The following is a 24,918-nucleotide window of genomic DNA, read 5'->3' on the forward strand; positions in this document are numbered from 1 at the left end:
TCAGGTAGTTTAAATAAAAAACAGTGGCTTAACTTTTGAGTGTCACCTGCTGTTAAGAAACTATATGTGCTGGTGGAACACAGCATACGCTGCTTAACCACTAGTTGTAAACCATCAGCCAGTTCTTGATTTGCAGTAGGTGCTGCGTCCTGCTGGTCAGTCTGAACTGACAGCAGTCATCAAATTCATAGAAAAAGAGAAGACATCTGGCTATGTGTTTCAAAATAAAAGTCTGTTTGCGTTAAGGCTCTGCTATCAAGTACAGTAGAAATCAAAATAAACATCTACTAACTTTCTTCAACATGTTTTCCTCCAACACTTGTAACATAGGCCAAGCTGAGGAGGATTTCTTTCCTAATGCTATGCATGTATTTTAATGCACAAGAGGAAATCAAACCGCTTTGAGGGCATTTTTCAGCTAAAAAAGGTCCATTGACATTCACAGCTGTGTGTTATGTCAGCTGCCTGTCCACCGGTGCGAACACATGCCCGCTTTTATTGTTAAAGGACACTTCCTGCTCCAGTTGGCAGAGCTGTGTGGGACTTGACTGAAACCGCTGCACTGGACAGCTCTGCCTTTTCGCGTTGGCAGCCAGTCTGACTCTGTACCAATCTGTTTCCACTGTTGCTGGGCACGGACGAGCACCGGGAAAGTCGGAAACGGAACGGGACCGGTAAGACAAAGCGCTTTTTTGAATCCTGTTGTTTTGTCACACGTGAGGAGGAGCGCTGTCTCCGCTAAAGTTTGGATTTGGCTTTAATTGATCCGGATGCGATAGTTTCAGGTGCAGGTTTGCAGGTTTCTGACAGACTGGAGCGGATTAAACATGCGGTGTTGTAAAGTTTAATTTCGCTCGTCGCTTTTGGTGGAATAACGACACCTTTGCTCTCGATTCATAATCAATTTGAGGGGTTGCGCGTAATTACGCATTAGCAGCAGCAGACGTCTTAATTTATCCTCGTTCTCCACACTTGTCATCCCGTCAGAAAAATACTTTAAACTGTTTCATGAGTGATGAAGAGAGATGCTATTAAACAAATAATAAAATAAGTGACAGGAGGAAATATAAAGACCATTATAAATTGATTTCAGGATTTTTCTCTTTGGATTTTCTTTATATATCAGAACCAAAACTGATGCAGAAGAACCTGAAACAACTATGTGAGTTATTCATAGTCATATTCACGGTCAACTGTGGGTCGATACAGACAACATTTGCTTTACTCATGTGCTCTGTCCTCCTCTGTACCCAACATTATGCTCCCATCCCGACTTAATAATCTTACTTAATAGTATTTTCCACTGAAAATGGTCAATAATTCCCCTCCTGGTGCACTTTCTGCTCTGCTCTGCTCTGCAGCCCATTGATATTACATTTAGTGTAATTATAGCAAATCAAATATTCACTTTGCTCTAAAGGGAATCACTTTAATACATAGTTTTCTTATTCAAACTTATATTAAACTTATTAATAAAATTATGCTGACTTTAACTGTCACCTTTCAGGAAATAGTTTTCAGGAGATAATATCAAGATAACCTTTGTAAAACGGTTATATAACCTGTGTCCTTTTCCATCTTGCTATTACGATAGGATGGACATTAAGGGTAGAGATGCACAATATGGATTTTCTTCCCCAGTTGATACTGATAACAGACAATTACCTGCTTCTCATGGGCAACACCTATAAAATAACCAATATTTTCTCTTTTTTTCTGTCTTAATGTGCAGTTTATGCACAGCTGAGGGTATGAAATGCTAAGATGTAGTGAGCAAAGACGGATGATTTAATATTCTAAAAGTCTGACCGAAACTAAATCTGACATCACTATTACAACAAAAACAAAGAACAGCTGACTCTTCAAATTTTCATTTATTTTTTTTCTACTAAAGTGCATTAAAAAAGAACCCACACATATAAATAAAGTAATATACAAAGTATGCTTTGCCTAAAAATCCAAATTAAATGCTTTGATATAATCTGTCAAATCAGATGTTAGTGTAGTCGATATTTTTCAGCCAATATCGGCTGATAATTAATCAGCCCTGATTCTTATTGTGCATCCCTGATGAAGGCTTTATTTCCTGTTGAATTGAGAAAGAATTTGACTTTGCGTGCAGGATCCTGGGACATGTAGGATGTGTTTTCATGATGAGCATTAATTTTCCACACACACACACACACACACACACACACACACACTTACAGTGAATCAGATGTGGTCTACTGGGACCAATAATGACAGATTTAACAGCCTTCTGCTCAGAGAGGAATTCCTGAAGTTTGCATTGTCTGTTTCATCAGCGCCGGCTGTGTTCTCATTAAAAAAACAACAACCAGTAAAGTACATTTCACACTCACAACTGTACAGAGAGAGGGGAGCGTATGTTGGTGTACAGATGTTGGAATCAGTCAAAGCGAGCAGCAGGGCCATCATGGAGCGTGTGAAACTGCCACTTGATTATATTGGATTTTCTGCTGAACACCTCCTTTGCGGCAATCTTGGTGCTCAGTAGTTGTTGTAACAAGTAAGAGGTCTGATAAATCAAGTGAAATATCACAGGGTGGATTTAGAGAAATTGACACACTGTAGTGCGGCCGCTCGGTCCAGACTTTATTTATGGACTGCACCTTTTTAAAGCTGGCCACGGCTGATAAATGCTGCAATCTGTCTTGCTGTTATGATAAAGTGCGCAATATGTTTCTCATAGTCATTTGTGTTTTATTGTTATTTTTATTTTCTGGCAGAGGGAGTTTGGCATTTGAGAGGGTATTTTTTTTTGTGCTTGTCATGAGCTGTTTTCTACAGGATGTTTGGTTGCAGAAGTACAGTACAGTAATTACAGCCTGTGTGGACATGCGTAACATAAATTTGAAAGTGCAAATTCCACTTGGGAAAACTTTGGCATTGTGACCTCAGATTTTGGCTGTTACCGAAAACCATACAAGTTAGGTTAAGCCAGCTACATCGTTATGGTGAGCGCAAATGAGAAGGCAAAGATGGACAAACTTCCCATTTTATTTAGAGCCCTTGTTTGGGAGCATTATGGTTTCTCAGTGACAAAGCAGTAGTAGTTCAGTTGAAAACAGCGTTGTTACATTATCCTGGTGAGCCTGAAGCGCAGTCTCACTCTACATCACATGTGCACAGTGTTAAGTTATTGATACTGACACACTTAACATACTTCCTTTTGTTTCTGACCATATGCTGATGTTTAAGTGGCCAGATTTTATGTGTGAAACACTTTGAACAAGCTTGAAGGGACATTTACTTCCTGATACCGTTTCTAATACCTGAACTTTGCATGTTGGCTGATACTGTGCACCAATCCAGAACCAGTGCATTAAAAAGCATATACTATATATTTTTAACAGCGGTATACTTCTAATCCTGTATGGATGTGAGACGATCGCTATCATTGTTTTATGTCATGGCTCAGGTAAATCCTTTGTAAAAAATAAACAAATGCACAGAGAAAATGAATACCATAGAGCATGACTTCACCATCATAGGAAAAAATGATGTGCAGGATGCTGCTGGAAAGTAGCATGGTTTCTGTTTCAGGGTTAAAGTAGATGTTATCTCTGCTTCTGGTCAGACTGAATAGTTTAAATGCGTTTTCTATGCCTGCCAATAGGTGGTGCAAGTTGATAAACCATACTAGCCATTTCAACAAGACAGACAGGACAGAGGCGCGAGTGGATCCAGCTGTTAAAGTTGCGATAATGACTGCACCTCATGCTTGGAATGACACAATAAATCAGTGCCACCGTAAAGTTAATGGTTGCTAATACTTGTATGAAATGACAAAAACATTTTCTGTGCTGAAGAATGCAAAGGAAAAGTCACAATATGCCTATACTGTATATTTCTTTTTACAATTCGTACACCAGCGATACCAGTATTTTAGGCAGTAGTGGAGGCATTTCTCGAAAATGGTATCAGTATCTCAACAACCCCAGGACAATTCACTCAGAAATAAAAAAATTACATATTTTTCCTCTTACCTGTCATGCTATTTTTCTGTCTAGCTCAGGCATGTCCCAACAGTTCCATGAAGGGCCGTGTGGCTGCAGGTTTTTTGCTTCTACCAAGCTGGAGCACAACGGGCTCGACTCATTTAATCAACTGATTTCAGTCCTCAAACAGCTGATTAGTCAAGTTGGGTGTGCTGTCGGCTGGTTGGAGCGAAAACTTGCAGCCACTTGGCCCTTTGTGGAATGGTTTGGACATGCCTGATCTAGATCACCATGGCAGCTAGCTCTGTGGTGCTAACATCACAGCTCAGCCGTGGTGGACGTTATCAGTGTTTACATCACGCACTTTCACAAGCAGAGATGAAACGATATGAGAACCTCATATCAGCATTATAACTACCAAAACTATTGTGGCTATCTGTGCTGTTGTGGTATTGAATGTGGTGAAATGTTCAAAAGCTGCTGACACACGCGTTGAAATATTTTCACCAAGTTTTATATTTAAAAGTCTGGGAGACTGTTGCTAACTTTGGCTCATGTTAGACAGTATGTACAATGAGTTCTTCAAAGCACAGTAACCAAACATGGTTTTGAAACAATGAGACTACTCGCCTGGAATTTTATTGTGAAACCAGTTATTGTTTCATCCGTAGTCGCAGTCATGAGCCTTTTGGTGCTTCTTGGCAACTCACATCAGAACAATATATATGGATAAATAAATGTGTTTTTTATTTGGGGGTGAAATATCCCTTTAACTGGCTCACAGGCTCATGTTTAGCAGATCCTTAACAGGGAGGGGGGACTCAGTAGCTGTCAGGTATTTTATCTTTGCATTCATCATTAGCAAGAACATAAATAGGAACCAGCTGCACAGTTGTAATGTTTGCAGTCACTAATTGGATTTACTGTACACAAAAGGGGTAACTTCACATGTGTTCTGTCACAATGGGGGAAAATAAATCTTCACAAAACTGTCTCCCAAAAATAGACTAACTGTAGTGTCAGAATCGGGTTTATTGCAAAGTAGGTTTTGCTATACAAGGAATTTGCTTGGATGTTTTGGTGAATAACAACATAATAAGTAGAAGAAAATAAGGAAAGCAATGAAGCAAGTACTGCAAGTCAAGATGCATAAATTAATTTGACAACAAAATATGGAAAAATATTAAAATATAGCATAAAAATTTGTTATCTCATCAGAGAGCTGTACAGGAACGTGCAGAAAAAAAACCCTTCATGGTTCAAAGTGTGACTTGGTTGATCTGGATTCAAACTTTGGCAGCAGAGATTAAATAGTTTCACTGAGTCCTTCCTCTGCTATACATATTCATTTAAGTTATTATGTAAAGTGTCATTTCTCAATGATAACATACATATTATGTATAATATTAATGAGTTTGAGTTGACTGCTGGAGTGTTGGCACTCATGATAATATAATGAAAAGTAGGTGAAAGGGATTATTATTTAAACAGAAATATTCAACAAATATAAAGCTGCCAACATAGCTGGCAGCCAAAATCAGTAAAACACTGACAGAATATTATGAATCATTTTCATCACCTCGTCTACAACTCTTCACTGGAACCACCTCAAAACTCCACAGTATCACACCCACGCCTACTGTTCATCCTCCTGCTCGTTTGTGGAGATGATGCCATGCGCACACAGTACAAACTATCAGACAGGAATCAAGAGGAATCAACTAAATTTTTTTGTCATGAACTAAATGCAAATGTATGACTGTTATGGATTTCACATTGATACCACTCGATTTTCATTTTCAGATCCATTTCAGAAATGATAAACGTAAATGGTTGGACTTGGAAATAATAGGCTGAATTAATGTACTGCTGAGGATCCGCTAAACTCATTAAGTTTTTAAGAAACATGATCAGCATGCGTTCCCAGCATGCATTGTGTAAGAGCAAAAACAGAGTTCTCTCCACAAACCCTTCTTTAGTAGTTTGAGGTAAACAATGGAAATGTTAATAGGCTACATGTTAAACACTCTATGTAAATTATGCAGATAGGGGGACTCATTCACATCAAAACAATAACAAAAGACATAGTCAGAGACATAGTCAGAGACGTTTTTCACTCACTCATTCTATCATTTTAATCCGTGCAGCTGTCTGCGCCAGCTCTGTGTCTCGCATCCCAGCTGCGTCTCATGAGCAAAAAAGAGTTTATTTACACTTAAAGTCTAGTTTTTTTTTAAGAAAAAAATGTACTGATGACCCACAAAAAGATATTCAAAATGTATTTTATCCACATTTTTTGACCTAGAGATGGTGCAGAGTTTGCTACACAGCTGGACAGCAGCTTACTCTGCTTTGGTTTGTAATCCTGCAGACTCTCCAATCACTTCGCCAGACTCAGGAACTTCTTCAGCTACTTTTGTGGTGTTCTGGTGGGCAAACTGTACATTTACTGCCACTGTACAACTTCACTGCTAATCTGCTTGCCAACACCTGTCTGCTCCGAGGCTGAGTGCAGCTGCGGGACCTTTTTTCCTTTCTCTCTTTTACTTGTCCACATGCACTGTGCGCACACACACACCCTGCCGTGCTTATGCATCGTGTTCATGGAAAAATTGATCAGGAATATTTATACATATTGTAAAAGAAAACTGCATACTGCACATAAAGTTTGGCTGCTCATTTGCTCATGGGTACTTTGAAATAATGCATGGACAAGAATAAATGTAAAAATTTGGAATAATGTATGTACATAACTCAACAAAATATACAACATAGGTCTTGCGCTTTTACACATCGTAATCTCATAATAATAAAATGATGTGAACCACAATCATGGTTCTCATCCCATCTCCAGCCCTGTGCACTTTTACTTTAGCAAAGTTAGCCTTGTGAGTTGTCTTTGAACTAGTTCTGGTACAACATGGCTCCAACAACAGCTCCGTTGTCTCAGTGTCAAACACCACTACGACCTGAAAACAACCTCACATATGGACGCTCCATCGAGCAGCTTTATCAGACATCAAACATGCTTGAGCTACCAGAGCCTGAGGACAGAAACAGGATGGTGTTTTTTTTTTTTCTTCTGTGTCAGGATGCTGGAACTGAAGCGAGCTGAAGTGAACTGCTGGGCTGAAGGATGGAGGGAGCAGTGTTATTTTCCTGTCAGTTTGTGGGGTTTATATAGTGTTGGGGGACCACGGCTCCGGCACATCACAGAGCCATATCTCCACCCAAAAAATCCTGAACACTCAAGTCGTGAATAACAGTTTAACAGTCAAACAGCTGTTTTCCTTTATACAGACTATAAAATGATTTTACTCTGCAGTGTTTGCTCTTCAGTGAAGTGATAAGTTTTTCATTTCCTCACCGCAGAGAAACACATGAAACTAGAGAAACCTGTAAGCACGGAGTGAACTGTGAATGCCTTCCCACCCTGAGGAGATGCAGGTGGTGTGTGTGTGTGTGTGTTTTGGGAGTATTTCTTGGTTTTTAATTGCTTCATGTTGGCAGTGCTGATACAGAGAGGCAAGAGACAAACAGCCTGTCTATCACTATGTGTTGTTCGAGGTGAATACTCATGTTAACTTCCACTTCAGGAAGCCAGTGGAGAAACACGCCGCAGCAAAATGCATTAAAGTGGCTTCGTGCTCAATGCTGAAGACACTTGTTCATCTCACAGGGTCGTTTGACGGAAAGCATAAATATTAGATGTAAAAAAGGGTCACTCTGGGTCTGCACTCCACATTCTGTCCACTCGGGGATGGAAGTATTAGTTCTTTTTTAGAGATGGTTATCTGAGATTGTTAGTGTAACTTTGTGGAGGAGACTGGAGGATTTCTGGGAGAAATGTAAACATTAACTCCATCCTTTACTTAGGTTAATAGCGACAACTGACAAGCCTTAAAAGGTAAAAATGAGTGAAAAGATTACAAAGCTTCTCAAAGGGATATGTTCAAATGGTAGCGCTGGTGTTAGCTTGACATTAGCCTTTCCTGCTCAGCCTGCTCAGTGTCGGGGCTAATGGCCTGCACTTGTCCAGCAGTTGGGAAACAACAGACGAAACTTTTCTTTGTCTTGAGAAGCTGCTGACACACTGTAACCTGAACTGTACATTTACTGCCAGACTGACAACTTACTGCTAAGTTTAAGTTTCTGCTCTGTTATTGAGCAGCACAGTCACTCTCAGTATGCTGCTCACTCTCCCTTATTTGCACCTGGACAAACTTACAGTTCCTTAAAGGAGCTATGCTTATGACTGTATACTTCAATAATGTCCAGTAAAACGTAATTATTAAAGCAGTCGTGATAAACTGCCATCCCATGGGAATATGTTGCTGTCACCATGGCAAGAAAAAATCCAGGGGATGCACGCTGAGATGTTATATCTGAACTATGAGCAGGAGAACGCACGCTTTTACTTCCTCTGCCTGTGTGGAAATCCGATGTTTTCACATCACAGATGACGCAGACAGGTATTAAAACATGGGTATATACAGGAGTTTAGTGTGATGCATCCACATCTCAGCCCACATATCTTGATTGAGGTCAGTATCATAAGCGGTTTCTGACAGTAGTGTGAGTCTTCATAGATGTAACGCACATACTTACCAACCTTGAGACCTCAAAAATAGGGAGAGTCTGGGCGTCCTCCTACGGGAAATTGTTTCATAGGCTTTGTTTCTTCTGTTGACTTTAAAAGAATGAAAATAACAAAATAATACACATTTTTTTGCAAACAGATGCCTGCAGATGACCTATAACTGACAGTTATTAAGTGGAAAACACAATGGGACCACAGAATTTAGCCTTACCCTGTCTAACTTCAGATTTGATTACAAAAACACAAAAATAGATATTTTACAAATTATTTCCTGAGGGTGTGCTAGTTAGGCTGCTCTTAGAAAACATGTGCCCATCTCCTTTAAAGTCATAAGTATAAAACTGGAATTCTTCTTTCAAGGATGTCTGAAATTTGCTTGAGTATTTCTTTTTCTTATTACCCTCTCCATCTCTCACTCACTTGAGGATGAGCGCACATGTCCAGTTGTAATGTTGTCTGGATGGAAACAGTAGAGTTTGAGTGTTGTGGGCCTTATACAAGCAGTGATAACGAAAAGGGGGAAAAAAGAGAGGAAAATTTGTCACAAACGAGATAAATGCAGGAGAATTGTGACCCTGTGAGAAAACTGGGAAAGTGCAATAAAGAAGGGAGCCTCCTGAGAAAACTGCAAGGGTTTGCAAGTATGGCAACACCAAGTAGTTTACAGTGACATCCTCATTATGACCACAGTGCAGGGTGAAGCCTCCCTCTTGGTGTCTTGACAAGAACTGTACTTGTTGACCTCAGTCTTTTCCTCGTCTCCCTCTCGTTTGTTGGCCACCAGGCTTGGCCTGTGGCTCACACACACAACATCATGTATGCACACAAATGAATATGTATCTGTATCCTAAGCATGTTGCAGTGCGTACTGCCATTGTTGGTCTAGACTTTCTCGCCAAAAATACGCATGCATGCTTATTTAAATACATTTAAAGCAATTGCATGTCCAGAAATAGTGAATTGGAGCCACAGACTGCATTTTAAATAGGTTGAAGTGAGATGTTTCCCCCTGCCTCCTCCTCCCCAAACTTGAGGAAGCTCAGGCAGGCAGCAGGAACACTGCAGGAGTGCAAGACAAGCGTAATGCTTTAAATTAACAATAACAAGTGATGACAAGTGTTTATAACTGTCAGTTGTCTGTCAGTGTCTGCCAGCTTAGCATGCTCTTAAATCTCTGATGACACATCATAGACATTTTATGATTTATTACAGTAAATATATGAAAGATTTCTCCTGCTATGTGTTGCTTTTTTTCCCCTTTTTTTTCATTTTGCAGTTGTTGTTTTTTTGTCAGCCACTTGCTCTTATATTGCTGCCGCTCACCTTATAATTTTCTCCGTGATTTTGCTCATCTGCTGCTCAAGTGGCCTCTTGCTATTTTGCTTTGACCTTCTTTTGATCCTCCTCCTTTCTGCTGTTATCTGTGGTATCATCGCCTGCTGAGCCAAGGTGACCAGCCTGCTCACACTGAGCAACACACACACAGCTGGAGACCGCAAGGGCCAAGACTGAATTTATACACTTATGGATGTTTGCTGACCTCTCTTGTTCTGTCTGTCTCTTACTCTGTGTGACTGCTGCCCTTGATTTCATCCTCCGCTGAGAACGATCGGAGTAGCACAGTGACCTTCAGCTGGATTCTGTGAAAAGTTTTGTGCTAAAACTGTGACGTACTTGCTGGTTGCCATTGCCAGTACAAACACACAGTTAATTCCCAATTAGCTGGGGGAAGCTTGGCACTGGAGGACATCACTGTCCTGTCATGGCCGTGCAGGGCAGCACTGTCCTATTCTGAGCTGTCATAGCTGAAGGTTTTGTGCAATATACTTCATCAAAAGCTACACATGATTTTTAAAGTCACTGCTTAAAGCTGTATTGTGTAACATGCCTGGATTAAAATGTCTAAAAATGACTACACTTTTGTTATATATTTTGTTGAGTTGTGTACTTGCAGTATCCCAAATGTTTCCACTAAAGTCAAACCCAGTAAATCTGGCAACTCACTTTCTCGACCAGGCAAGCGGTCAAAAAGAATTAAACTATTTTGATAATCAGTTAGGCCTAGTAGATAAAGTAATTGCTCATTCAAAATGGCAAAAACTGCTGTCTTCAATCTCTCAAATATGGAGATTTCAGACTGGTCAAGTGCAACAGTGCATTTCCTAATAGCCCCTAGTTGCTGTAACTTCAGGAAAACACAGGATACGTCAGAGAGAGAGAGAGAGAGAGAGTATGGGAGTCTGAGAAAATGACTAAACATAATGTGAATAAAACTTTAATATGACCTCTTCCATGAACATGATTTCTGACTGCGTCATGTCTTTATTTTAAACCGACCATCATTGCTAATGCAAATCTATCTGACAACAACTCCCATGATCCCATGCTATTTCATGACGTCATCAAACTACGTCTTTTGTTATTGTTCTGATGTGAAAGACCGCTAGCAGCAGAAATTACATACTGTGTGTTTAATCATTGAATTATCTACGCAGCATTTTATTTTGTTAAACATGTCCTCGGCAGATGTAATTCCCACATTTCATATTTATTCAGATGTATCACAAGCTAGCTTGATAAATTATAAATTCTCTTGCCACACTCCAGGGGCTTTGTGAGGAGTGACAGGCTGTGTGGGTCTTTGCATGACAGGTAAAAGGAAAAGGGAGAATCTCTGTGAAAAGAGATGAACACTGGCCCTTCTAGCCATGCTGTCTCTCTCCCCCTGCAGGAGTGACAGGATGGTGGTACCCTTCCACCCCTGAGCCTGGGTTGGTGCCTTGTGTGAGGCCGGAGGTGACAGAGGCAGGGTGGGGTGGGCTGGGTGGGGGTCAGGGATTCTGACAGCTGCACGGAGCCTGCCTCAGGGCATGCAGACTGCCCTTTTCCCGGTGCGAACACCCCCCCCCCTCCCAGCCCCCTGCCTGGCAGAGTGGCATGCCGGACTGGAGGCGCTCAGCCCCGGGACAGACACAGCGGAGGCTGCCTGCTTCTCAGTGGAGAGCTGTGGAAGTGACACTGCTGACCCCGGGGGAGGCCGGGTTTAGGTTTCACTTTCCCCCTCTCTGTGTTCCTGTGCAATCCCCCCCTCCCATCCACTCATTACGCCTTTTACACCTCGATTCAGAGGTGGGGAGCCTGGAACATGGAATCAAGTTGCACAACTACAAGTAGCTTTAAGTAGCGAGTTTTTAACAGCTTATGAAAAAGTCTCATTTAAATATTGATATCTCTATATGATCTACATAAGCAAACACAACCATCTGCAAGAAGATTGGCTATATACTCCTTAAATCATATTAAATGAGCCTGTTTTTACATTTCTCCAGACAAAGTTACAGTGAGGCGTAAGTTGGGTCAGTCTAGTACCTGAACTCTTTTACTACAAAGCCACAACATTGTGACACATGCAGAATGTGTCTTGGGATTGTCTTGTTGAAATAAGCAGGAACGTCTCTGAAGAAGACATCATCTGGGTGGTATCAGATGTTGCCCCAAAACCTGTCTGTACCTTTCAGCATAAACGTTGCCTTTACAGACATGACAGTTACCCATGATGCCATGGGCACTAACAAACCCCCATACCATCACAGTTAGCTTAATGCTGGCAACAATCTGGATAGTCCTTTCACAATATCCATGATCTCTGAAAACAATTTTAAATGTGGACTTGCTTGAGCACCTCTGCCTCAGCCTCCCCTTCACCCCCAAGCAGCAGGAGGTTGGAGCAGAGGGGAAAAGGGAACAGCAGCTGGGAGGAGGAGTCAGGTTTTTCACCTACAAAGCACAGCCGCTTCAGCAGTACATACAGCATCATCTCATTTTGATTTGTTGTTATGAAATCATTATCCAGATTAACAGAAAAACACCAGAAGTCTGCCTCACTGCTACGAGCCACATACATACACACATGTGTAATGACTCACACTGACACTAGCCTCAGTGTTAGAGCTGCATATTCATTTGCAAAAACACATGCATGCACACAGTGGTGCGTTTATGGAGCTGAGCTGCTGGTGAATGACGGTGCTCTGGGGTTAAACACTGGCTCAGTGTGTTCGGACAGGTAAACCCCCCCAACCACTCCGCACAACAACAACAAATACTAAATAGACCACTTGTTTGGGTCCAACTGCAGGAAGGGTGGAGGCTGAAATCATTTGATCAGAAACATGCGGTTGTAGATTGCTCTCATGAATATGCAGATATTGTGTGCAGTGCTGTATGTGTGCGTTTTTTTTAACATTTGTTTATATATGTATGGTTTGATGCGTGTATTTTTTCAACAACGCCCTCCTTCACAGTCATTCATTCAGTTACACACACCTTCACACCTGGTGGCTGCACAGCACAACCGTGGTCTTTGAGCAGAGCTCTGCCAGAGCTGTCGTGGGTTAATTGCCTTGCTCAAGGGCAACACGGTCATCAATATTGACAGAAGGGAGACTGTTACTCATTTGCTTTCTCTGTGTCAAGATTATTTATAGCTGAGGAAAGTTTCTCAGTCTCGATGGCGTGTGTTGAGCTCTTGTCCTCATCACTTTCCAGGCGTTCTGCTGCCAGGATTATGATAGCAATATTCCTGTAGGCAATTCAAGTTCTGAAAGAAGGTTTAAGGACGTGTTTCGGAGCCTTTACTGTGAAATCTCAGGCTGTGCTATTTTTTGCGGGTTTGCTAAATCTGAATGAATGAGATGCATTAGTTTAAGTAAAATCTATTTAGCTGCCAGGGATTATTCTGAGGCTAAATTTCAGAATCACCCTGCACTCTAAAAGCTTTTTCGATGATATTGTGTGTTTTAGCACAATTTGTTGTATGTCTCTTGAGCTCTGGCCTGCATATTGTCCAGTATTTTTGCAGTAGTGAAGAGGTACAGCAGTTTTCTCCTCAAGTCAATTATATATATATAAAAAAAAAAAAACTACTGAGGTTTTTGTTTTCGAGGATTCAGAATTTGAATAAGCTTCTGGGTGATATGCCTTATAAATAACATGTAAAAACAAAAAACAGTACTGATTCAACTTCTTCATTCAAATAAAAGTGAGAAAGCACAGGCTCTGAAATATACTCAAAGTACGAAAGAAAAAGTTGCCCTCTGAAGGACATTTCTACCACCTGTTTGTGTGCAAAGTGAACTGAACCTCACCTCTTCTCCACAGTCGATTAATCCTCTCTGTCTGTTACATTTTATTGCGTCTTTTATGTTGTTTTTGTCTTTATGTGTGTTGTGTGTGTACTGATGGACGTGTTATTGTGCTGTCCATTTAGACTAAAGCCAGTCAAAGCAGTTAGCTGGCTTAGCTGGCTACTTTTTCCCACTGGTGGGCTACTCCGAATCCTCGTGGAAAGGCCTGTTCCACTGATCTCACTGGATCCAAAAACTCAGAATACACATATAAATCGTGGTCTGCTGAAGCATACGTTTGAGCAGTGAAGACGGATTCGGAGGAATGCCAAGATCTGTAACGACATTTTTTTTTTGACTGCAGGCCGAAGACATTTTGCTGTCACTGCCGTCACCCAAATGTGAAATAGCAGCAAACGATGAATATGTAACAGTGGCAGCCATCAGGTAAGACAGGAACCCTGCAGTTATTTGGATCAGCTATATGTCATCTATTTTACATTCAGCTCTGTCGCTCTCAACTTGTAACTGTCTGTCCCTGTGAGTCTCGTCGTCCCATCACAGTCCCAATTTTGGTTCCGCTGTGTATTATTTCTAAAAAATTGTTGAGATCTTTCCGTCTTTCTCTGAGTGTGAACCGTTAACAGCGCCTGTTCTGAAGTTTTTGTGCTTTAAAAGTACATAATTAACAAGTCAGAGGAGCTCGTTGTGCTGTCGTGGCGTGTCAGTAAAGCGGATGTGTGATTTTCTCAACAGTCACACTTGTCTCGCACTTGACCTGAATCTTCTTGAAGTGAGCGCAGGAGAACAAATCTCTTACACCACTTCTCCAACAGCTGTACCTGCCAAAGTGAATTCAGACATAACTCGAGCGTGATAACTTCATTTTTTTTTCTTAGTACTTCTACTAATATAAGTCTATACACTGGTGGTGTGTGTGTGAATGAGAGACAGTGCTTCCACGTCTGTGCTTTTCAGCTTACATTCACACGCCCGTCCTTTGGGAGCAGCATCTGTTTTATCTCCTGCACAGCAAACGGCTCGTCTCCTGCCTCCCACAGCTTCACATATCAGCTATCAGAGTCATTACAGCCCGCAGGAGGTGGCACCAAAGCTTCCTCCACCCCAACAAGCCACCACAACCCCCCGCCTCCAACTCTCATTGATCAGGCCCGGGAAGACATCTAATCCATGCTGATCACAGTAACCTCCACCGTCTGGAGGGCTGGATCTGAGGCGCACACTCTTGTTTTACTGTCTCTTATTGAACCGTGTGGGCTGCGAGGAGGGGAGGCTGGATATCGATGGGTGGGGCTCAGGTCGCCCCAGATAGCCTCATAGCGCTGGTGATGCTGAGGATGGGTCTGTGATGCCACTATTGACGTAGCGGCTGACTCAGAATTGCTGATATCATTCAGCTGCCTTCTTTCATTTATGGCTGCTTTCTTCTCAAAATGAACTGAGGCTTAGCAGAGCAGATCAGTGGTGTCCTGGCCTTTGATTAAAAGTCAGATTATCACCCTCGTAGCATATGTGGCTTCAGCAGCTCCACGAAACTCGGCTCGTTCTTCCTCCCTCTTTATGTGTACATTTTCCCTGCCGTACACTGTTGGAAATACAAGTGCCCACTAGAACCATAGAGGGTTCTTCGGCTTGTCCCCACAGGAGGACCCTTTCTGGTTCCTGGTAGAACCTTTCATAAAGCTTTCATTTAACATCTGTGAAAGGTTTCAGCAAAAAGTCACTATGAGAGGTTCTACAGAGAACCCTTCTGTGGTGTATTGATTCTACTTAAAACCATCTCTGGGGGTTCCATCCAGAACCTCTCCATCTTCAGTACGCAAACAAGAACCCAGTTCTACTGAGAACCCTTTTATGTTCCAGGAGATTTATTCAGAACCCATGAGACTTCTCCAGAGAACATAACACAGATTTTGTCTAGAACCCACATTTATGTTCCAAGGGTTTCATCTTCTACCAAAAACCCTTTTATATTCCAGTGATTTTATCTCGAACCAGCCCAGGAGCTTCTACTGAGAACCCACATATATTCCACAGGTTTTTATCTAGAACCAACCCAGGGGGGTTCCACTGACAGCCCTGTTATATTCCAGTATTACAAGGGTGTTATCTAGAACCCTCCCAACAGGGAGTTCTTCAAGGGTGTCAGCAATCCCTGAAGAACTCTTTCTTCTAAAAAAGTTTTTTTTAAGAAGCAAATGATTCTGGGTAGAACCTCAGCCTTCAAGAAGAACCCGTTTGAATCCTGTATTTCTTGCGTGTATGAGTGTATTTTCCTCCTCTCTGTTACAGCCGTGCTGTTTTTCATTCCTGTGTTGAACGAGTGTGTGTGGGTGATGTTCCTTTGCACTCTGCTTGGGGCCTCTCATCATCTGTGTCAAACCGGTGGGCCGAGAACGGGTGAAGAACGCTGGGCCGGCTCTCGACTCTTCAAGATCTCACATTAACTCCACTTCCTCCAGTTTTAAAATCCCTCTTAGCCCTGCAGCAGCAGCCCAGACATCAGCTCTTAACTCACACAGCTGACGCACACATCGACTCACTGATCCACTAAATCACTTCTGTTAACTGCATTGATTCACCGTGTCTGTCTCCATTTCTTACCTGTTTGGTGAGTCAGTGCTTCTACAGTACGTCCGGCATATCCTGAGTTGAATAAGACCATTTCTAAAAATTTAAATAAAATTAACTGGTGAATGGATAATTTTAGAGAGACACAGAGTTTTGGATTGCACAGAATACAAACAGCAAAAACTCACAGGATTATTCGCTGTATGAAGATATTACTGAAATTATTGCACAGAAGATGAAACAATGAAAAAATAAATACATAGTATACTGCACACAATATTTAAAAATTAGGGTATGCATTAACTACATGATTAAATGCCACCATCCTCGGTAGTCACCACCCGAAATACTAGTCATTTATACTCTTTATCATGCACAATGTGAGTTAATTGTTGCTTCTACGATGTTAAGCGACTGGAGCAACATGTGACCACGTTCAGCACAGACATGGACATTAACCTGCAAGCAGAGCAGCTGCTGCTGCTAGCACTGCTAACGTTAGCCACACTGTTTGTCAGGCTGGCAGCTAACGTCAGCTCAGGGTCATTCACTCGCCAACACTGTGATCCTCTTCGGTCTGAAAAGTTGAAGCGTTTAGTGAGTTGTTGTCATGTTTGTAGGATAATGTGTAATGTTTGTATTGCACAGCGCAGAGTGGCACACAATTCAACGCCATTTAAAGTACAATTTGACGATTGTAGACTGTGATTAACGGCTTCAAAGCCAGGTATCATGATAGCATTGAATGTAGTGTCCCAGACCTAGTTTCCACTTTAATTCCTCTTTTTGTTTGCCAGTGTGAGTTTTAAACAAAGCTGCACTCGGTGAATGAAGCAGCAAAAGCAGAACCTACAAAGAGCTCCACTTGTAGTGCATTAGTTAGCGGCTTGACTTCATCTCCCCCCAAGCTCGGTTCAGGCCATCACAAACTCATACCGGCCTGACAGACTCTATAATTGAACCATATATTTTTTTTTCCTCTCAGTAAAGAGAAGAAGGGGCATCTTTCAGTGCTTTCTCCAGGGAGCGTTTTTGCTGACAAAACAGGGGCTGCTGGGGTCGGGTTAACAATCGTAACGACACCGCTGTCAGAGACGGGGCACGGCAAAAGATAAAGAGAGCAGAGGAACAGATGCACCTGCTCTGTGGAAGAGACGCACATGGACAATACACAGTTTGTTCAGACAAACCTCGGAGAGAAACAGAGAGACGATGGAGAGGAAAGTACAGATAGTGACTTTAAAAGGCTCCCTGAAAGAACAATATTATATTAGAAAAGGCTTTCAGATAGACCACCTCTGCTTTGCACTAATAACTGTCTGCTGCACTGTTGGACAAAGCTTAATACAGCCACTCTATTTAAAAGGATGTACTTTTTTCTCATAATGGACATGATTTGGAAACACTGAACCAGGGCTTTGAACAGAATATCTCATACAATCCTTTTTATTGTTAATGTATTGCAGATGTTTCACTTGAACATAGAGGTGGAAGGTATAAATGATACAGAAACTACACCAGTGTACATTTATCCTTTGGTATGAATTTTAGTGATACTGTGGTAGAGCCCTCACTTTGCTTGACCAAACAGCAACATGATAATAAGTGGAACAAAATGTTAAAAGAACCAGTAACATCTGAGCTTTGCACAATTTTGATATAAATGGCAAACTAAGCTAAACAGACTGCTTTGATTTTAGTTTGTTTGTAACATTTCACTACACAATGAAGAGGACAAGAGGCTGGAAAAAAGACCAGTGCAACTGCCGTTACATGGACATGGTTCAGGTTTAAAAAGTCACACAACAAGCAGAAAACAATAATGTGCAAATCACATTAGACGACAGTGATTGTAAGAGGTGGTAATACTTGGTGTACTTGAGAAAACGTTTTGTATTATTTATTTATTTATCATTCTAGTTTTGCACATTAAATGTTCTTACAAGCACATTAACAGTTGCAATGCTGTTGGCATACCACAAACTTTACTCCCGCAGATAAATCTAGATTGAAATTTAAAGGAAAACAAATATACTGAGATATAAAAGTTACTGTCCATGCTTTAAATTATACTGCGATATAAATTTTAGACCATACTGCCCAGATCTACTTGAAGTTTTTGTGGTTTATGTAACATCTATGTAATTTCTTTCCACCAACAATATGTAGTTTTTTTTACCAGTGGCACAAGTTTTTATGCCTCAGGCATAAGGTTGTCTGTTTATCCATACATACGACCGCACATACATCCCTCCGTCCCATTCTTGTGAATCTCAAGAACACCTTGACAGAATTTCTTTCTTCTTGTCCACTTTGACCCAAGAATGAACCGATTAGATTTTGGTGGTTTAAAGTCACTGTGATCTCATGTCTGTCCCATTCTTGTGAATGCAATACCTCAGGAGAACCTGGAAAGATTTATTTTTCAGATGCGGTACAATTGTCCACTTGGACTCAAGGATGAACTGATTAGAAATTCGAGGTCAAAGGTCCAGGTCACTGTGACCTAACAGAACGTGTTAGGTCAGGAATTTGTATGTTTGTATGTTACTTATGACAAAATTTAACACAAATCTAGTAGAATAAAATGATGATGAGATGACATTTTATGTCCAAAAGGTCAAGGGTCAACTCCACTGTGACATCTTAATTATCAGTGAGAAGTCCTTTGAATTCCTCTGTAAAAAATAATCTCAAAGTGAAGACAGCATTTTTCTAACTGGACATTATTTGCTTGAATCATGCATATAAATATAGTGATAACTTCTATTTTGCCACATTGCCCTCACTACATATATTATATGAGTCTGGACAGATGTGGATGTAAACTGTACAACTGTGAGGTGGTAATTTCCTTTTAGTTGTCACAGTTGACAGTTTGACATAGAGAATACTAAAAAGTCCATAGGAACCTGAGGGGAGTTTATTGTGTTTTAATTCCCTCAGTGGTACGATCAGAGTGGTACAGGATCTGCAGCCCGGTGACGCCTCAGTGACTCTGTTCTAAGAAACAAGACGAGAATCAACACAAGGCACTCCTCTTCTTCAAAGCCAAATTGAACCACAAAAGTCTGTAGGAAATCAATAGCTAGATCGCTGTAGTGAAAGAAAACACACTGGCTCTGGGCTCTGCTAATGTTTTTTGATGGCAAACTTAGAGAGAAAACACGGGAGGGAACATCAGAACAAGAGCACCTCTTGTGCTCTCTTACTTTCTCTTTTACCCTCATATGTATGTACAGTGAATACGTATATATCTGTGTGGGGCATGAACACAGACAGGTTTCCATCCATGTAGCACACGTGATATCAGGCATTAAAATAGATCCCAGGTGGTAAAAAGATGGTAAAAATGTCCATGTCGACCTCGCACACACAGGCCTACTCGTTTCCTGTGCGTCACTGGCAAACTGCAGTGTTTTATTTAAACGTTCCTCCCGGTTATGTGAGTGAACACAGGCCTTTTAAAGGTCTGATCCTTGACAAGTAATCAGGGCTGATTACTCACGGGTTTGAGAAATCCATAAAACCTCAGTCAAATATAGCGCATTCAGTATTTTAAGTAGCTTGATCCATAAACGCAAACTGACAATAGAAGAAAATGCGTGTGTGTAAATGCCATCCTAGGTGGGAAGCAGCAGTGAAATGCCACGCTGCAGCAGAGTTACAGGTGCTTGTCTAATTATGTAATCTTGTTACATCCTGTTGAGAATATTTGCATAACTCCAGCTGATGTGAGCACACAGTAATTCACATTTTACTTTGGCAACCCTTTAGAGATACATTAGTGCTGAAGGCTTGAATGTGGCATAATTTGACCATTAACTGTAATGCTGCAGTGTGTTGCCCAGCAAGTCAGTGCCATTAAAGGACAGTGTCACCTTGTCTTATGCCAATCAATTCTCCTCAGACGCACAAGTGTACAACATGATGACACAACATGATTGGAGCAATTCTCCGGCACCACCATGTATTGTGTTGCACAAAATGTAACACAGTGACATCATCATGAGCTTTCGGTGCAATGACGCAAAAGACAGAAGCCTTAGCTTGCCCCTACAAAACGCTTGAGTAATTCTGCTTTTTATTGTAGATTTATTTAAACAGGATCGTGCAAACACCGACATCCTGCAGCCACTACGGGTCTGCCTGTGGGAGGTCAGTTTTCATATCTTTCGTCTCACTGAATTTTAGCAGCGTAGCCATTTGGTGCACATAGGACAGTTATTTTTTCACAGCATTTCATTAGTTTGAATAAAATCCTCTTGACAGCAGGATGGAAACATGTAATGTCTGCAAAGAATGTGTCTAATATTCTTAACACTGTGCTCAGTCATTGCCTCCGCTGGATCTTGACAGCCTGCCCACTTCACAGCCTGTATCAAGGTACTCCTCCCTCACTGTAAACTTTTCTGTGGCACACGAACACACAGGTCCCCTCTGGCCTGGGCTCACATCTAACCCCAAAAACACACAGTGAAAGCTGCCTGCGGGGAGACTGACCCCTCATAAGGTTTGGAGAGCACAGAGAGCAGCCCTGTTCCCCCTCTGGCCTGTGACTCAGGGGCACACTGGAGCCTTCAGAGGGATGAAGGTAGAGGGACAGGATTGGTGGGAAGGACACACATTGGGCCTCTGTATTTCACTTCCTCCTCCACCTACCTCTGGCACAGCCCAGTCTCTCCATCCCATTCCCCTCCTGTCCACACATACGTCTTTTGAGACACCCAGCCCCTGGGTTGCATCTGATTTTTGGCGCGTGTTACACCTCCTGCTTTTCTTGCGTGTTTTTCTTTTATGCTCTGTGATCTCCCAAGCCCAAAAGGTCTAGCCAAGTTGATCCAGCTTCCTCAATACCTGTGAGCCCAGGACTTCCCAGCAGTGTGGACATACAGAGCTTTATACCAGAGAGTGTGCGAGAAGTGAGAGGAAGCCTGTCTTTCATAGAGAGGAGTAATGGACCCTGAGGGCACTTCTCAGCTCCCATGTAAGCCTGGTAGCTCTTGCATTTCTACATGCCTAGAGAGGTGTTACATAAATGACAGAATATCCTCGATGGCCACTTTTTGTTATGCTAAAAGCCTTCTCCCATGTTGGTGTTTATGTTAATGACTGTAGTCAGGGTTGTGAAGTGCCTGGATGATGAGCAGCTAGCCTAGAAACGAAGGAGTGGCTCTGACCTTGGCCCACTTCAGGGAAACGCTCTGGTTTCTGACTAATAGAGTATGCCCTATTCTTTCTCCCACAACATGCACTCAAAATAGCTCTGGCATGCCCCATTAAGCAGCATTTTAATTGTTAACACGGAATGCTCTGTCCTTGGCACACATTAACTACTTCATTTAAATGTCAATCCCAATTAAAGAAGGGCAGAGGAGATGATCGTTTTAACCGGGAACAAGTGTGTCGCTGCAACCACAATCGTCATTATCAGCTTTTAAGGGAGTTGGAGTGCAGCCTCACACATTAAGTTGTTTGGTTCTCACCTGGTGACTGACGGATTTCTCAGAGGAGCCAATAATGATATAGAGTCATAAAGGGGAACTCAACTGTTTTTACACTTCAAGACCTGTTTACCAGTCATGATGAGTGAGTACTCAGCCTGTAAAACAGTCGTATACTGTTTGGGGCTCTGAAGGAACTTTTACAGTTCACTGTGACCTTGACCTTTAACCTCTGGCCACAAAAATATTGAGTCAAAGTAGTCATTTCTGCTGAGTTTGAAGAAATTCTGTCAAGGTGTTCTTGAGATATTGCGTTCACAAGAATGGGCTGACTTGAAAACATGATTCCTGTGCCCACGGCTGCGTTTTTCAAGGTTTTTCAAAAAATTGTGAATCAGACAGATGTGCAAGTAGTTGCATGGTAATAAATTGCCACCAGAGTTAGGAAGGGATTGAAAACATTTTTATGGAAAGCCTGTGTTACAAACTGGGAGTGGGGAGTTTGAAAGTTGTGGGCATTTACAGGGTACAGAGGGTCTAAGGGCCAGATTATGTTTGCAAAGTAGTGGTAGAATGGGTTGGAAGGCATTCAAAGTTGAAAAGTCAGTAATTGCTCAAATGTGGGGCAAATGGTGCACATTTTTAGACATTAGCTGCATTAAGGCATTCATAGTGTTGCACTAGATTGTTCACCTGAAAAGTGATGTCATGTATAAGTTGCTTTAGGCAATAAGAAGCCATACTAGAGTCTGAATGTTTTGGCACAACTTTGCATTAGTTTTGACCATGAAAATTTGTTTCTCGTGATAACTCCAGCTTTATGGAAGTGCAATTCTAAATTGCTGGTGTAGAAACAGCAGTCTGTGGGCTGGTGCAGACCTTAAGTTTTTAGTCTAGGCTGCTGCGGTGCTTGACTTTTGGAAAGGAGGTCCTCATATTTGTCATAATGCAGTAACAACGCAGAAGCCTGTGATGGATGTTTGTTTCCTAGTGTGTACAGTTCCTCCCTTCCTTCCTCTAACTGTCGCCCTAGGCCTTACGCTCAGTGAAAACTTCCATAGTTGGCAACCCCCATGTTTCACCCTCCAGTGCCCCCAGCCCCCAGCCCCCAGCCCCCAGCCCCCAGCCTGCTCAGCTGTGCTGGGACACAAACCCCATTTCCCCTGGAGAGCAATAATGCTAGCATTAGGTTGTGCACAGAGTGGTGCCAGCCCAGGGGCCTGGCATGCAGTCGTCCACTGCTGCAAACAGAGGCACACATACACTGAATCCTTTCCCAGCACTGCAGTACCAGATGGATGGCAAACAGGGATGCTCCCAGGTCCAAATCACCTCCTGCAGCTGGGTGATAGAGTCCCACAGCGGTGAGAGGGGGGAGGCAGGGATTGGAACCTATTGCGTCCGTTTGGTTGTAGCGCTCCAATTAGCTTCGGTGTGGGTCTAAATTTTGAACCGTCACCACACTCATCTGTTCGTCTCAGAGTGTGCTTGTATTGCTTTGTTGTTTTTGGCCTGTATTTTTTTTTGTTATGCACCATCTGATGATAATGGGTAATGCATCGGTGGCTGCCTGCCTAATGACGTAGATAGGTAGAGGTGCTCACACTGGCAGGCAAGCAGGCATAGTGTTGTCATGGGAATGATGTGTGGGCCTCTCCTCCTCTACTGGAGTGAGCCAGTGAGCGGTGCTTGACTGCCCACCACCAAAAAACATTAGAACTCCACCACACACATGCTTCACTCCTAGACATAAAGATGCTAACTAGAACCATGAAGGGTTCTTTGGCTTGTCCCAGCTGGAGAACCCTTTCTGTTTCCTGGTAGAACCTTTTATAAAGGTCCCACTTGTATAACCTTTCAAGGAATCTATGGGGGTTCTATCCAGAAACTTCCCACCTTCTAAGGGTGCTAACCCCCACCCAGGGGATTCTACTGAGAACCCTTTAACAGTGTTTTATCTAGAACACACTTGGGGGCTTTATTGAGAAACCTTTTACATTCCAAGGGTTTTATCTAGAGCATGTTCTCAGGGTTCTACAGAGAACTGTTTTATAGTGCAAGGATTTTACCAGTACCCCTTCATACTGTGATTTAAAGAACCCTTGACAAACCCCTCATGAAAGAGTTCAACAATCTGTACAGAACTCTGTCTTCTAAAACGGGGATTTTGGATGAAAAATGTTTTAATGGAACTCGTAGAATTACAAAGAATGCTTGACAAACCTTTTCTTCAAAGAAGGGTTCTTTAGAAGCAAATGATTCTGTGTAGAACTTCAGCCCTTCAGGAAGAACCCTTTTGGAACCCTTATTTCTTAGAGTGTTGCACACACAAGCACACATGTAGAAGTACCAACATTGCAGCACAAGCAGAGTGGATGAATCAGTGAGCTCTCCAGCGTCTCAAAGAGGAGGAGGAGGAGGAGGAGGAGGAGGAGGAGGAGGAGGAGGAGGAGGAGGTGGAGAGGTGGTTGTCTAGGTTGATCTAGTCACATAGCTCAAGCAACAATGAATCACAGTGTTACCTCGGTTTTAATCAACACGCATAGGCTACAAATGACTCACTCGTGGAAACGCGCATCATTTGCATTACTGGTTGTTTGCTATTTTAATGCTAATGTGTTCTCTGGTGCCCACCAAGCAACTTGAACACACTTCATCATGCAGTCTTTCTTTTTATAGCATTCCTCTTTCTCTGTCTGTCCATCTCTTGCTCTGTCAACCCCTCCACCCACCCACCTTATTCCTCCCGTGTCCCACAGCTCCCATTTCTGTCTGCTGCCATGCTGCCATGTCTCCCATTAGGAAAGGAAATGAGGCGAGGTACAGATGCAAATATCTTGGACCCCTTGCTGCTCCCTGACTCATCACCCAGAGACAGAAACAAGGATGGAGTGAGGAAACGCGGAGGGAGGAAGAGCGGAGGGAGGGGGAGGAGGTGGAGGGGCGCAGCGATTAGACAGAAAAACAGACCTACACAAAGCATACAGTTGATTGGTACACAATGACTGGTGGGTGCAGCTATGTGAGTTTATTATCATGCAGAAAGCTTTCTCCAGCAAAGTAGAACAACAGTGAGCATAAACCACTGAACACTCTGAATTATTTTTCTCTTTTACCCTCCATCCTTCTTTTTTGTGGTGTGGCTGTCCTATCATTCAGCCTGCAGTGCTATTTCAGCACTTCTGAGGGGTCAT

General features: G+C 42.2%; 1 protein-coding gene across 2 annotated transcripts in view; it reads left to right on the top strand.

The window, feature by feature from the left end:
* Positions 1 to 542: 542 nt before the first annotated feature.
* znf385c (zinc finger protein 385C) overlaps positions 543 to 24,918 on the top strand; it is a 188,179-nt gene continuing 163,803 nt past the window's right edge. For both annotated transcript variants that reach the window (XM_084744379.1, XM_084744380.1), the window contains exon 1: positions 543 to 674. The gene's annotated coding sequence lies outside the window, so the exon portion shown is untranslated. The remainder of the gene's footprint in view (positions 675 to 24,918) is intronic.

The sequence above is a fragment of the Lutjanus erythropterus genome, chromosome 19 (assembly GCF_056507025.1).
Source record: "Lutjanus erythropterus isolate fLutEry1 chromosome 19, fLutEry1.hap2, whole genome shotgun sequence".
In the NCBI taxonomy this organism is placed as follows: domain Eukaryota; kingdom Metazoa; phylum Chordata; class Actinopteri; order Lutjaniformes; family Lutjanidae; genus Lutjanus; species Lutjanus erythropterus.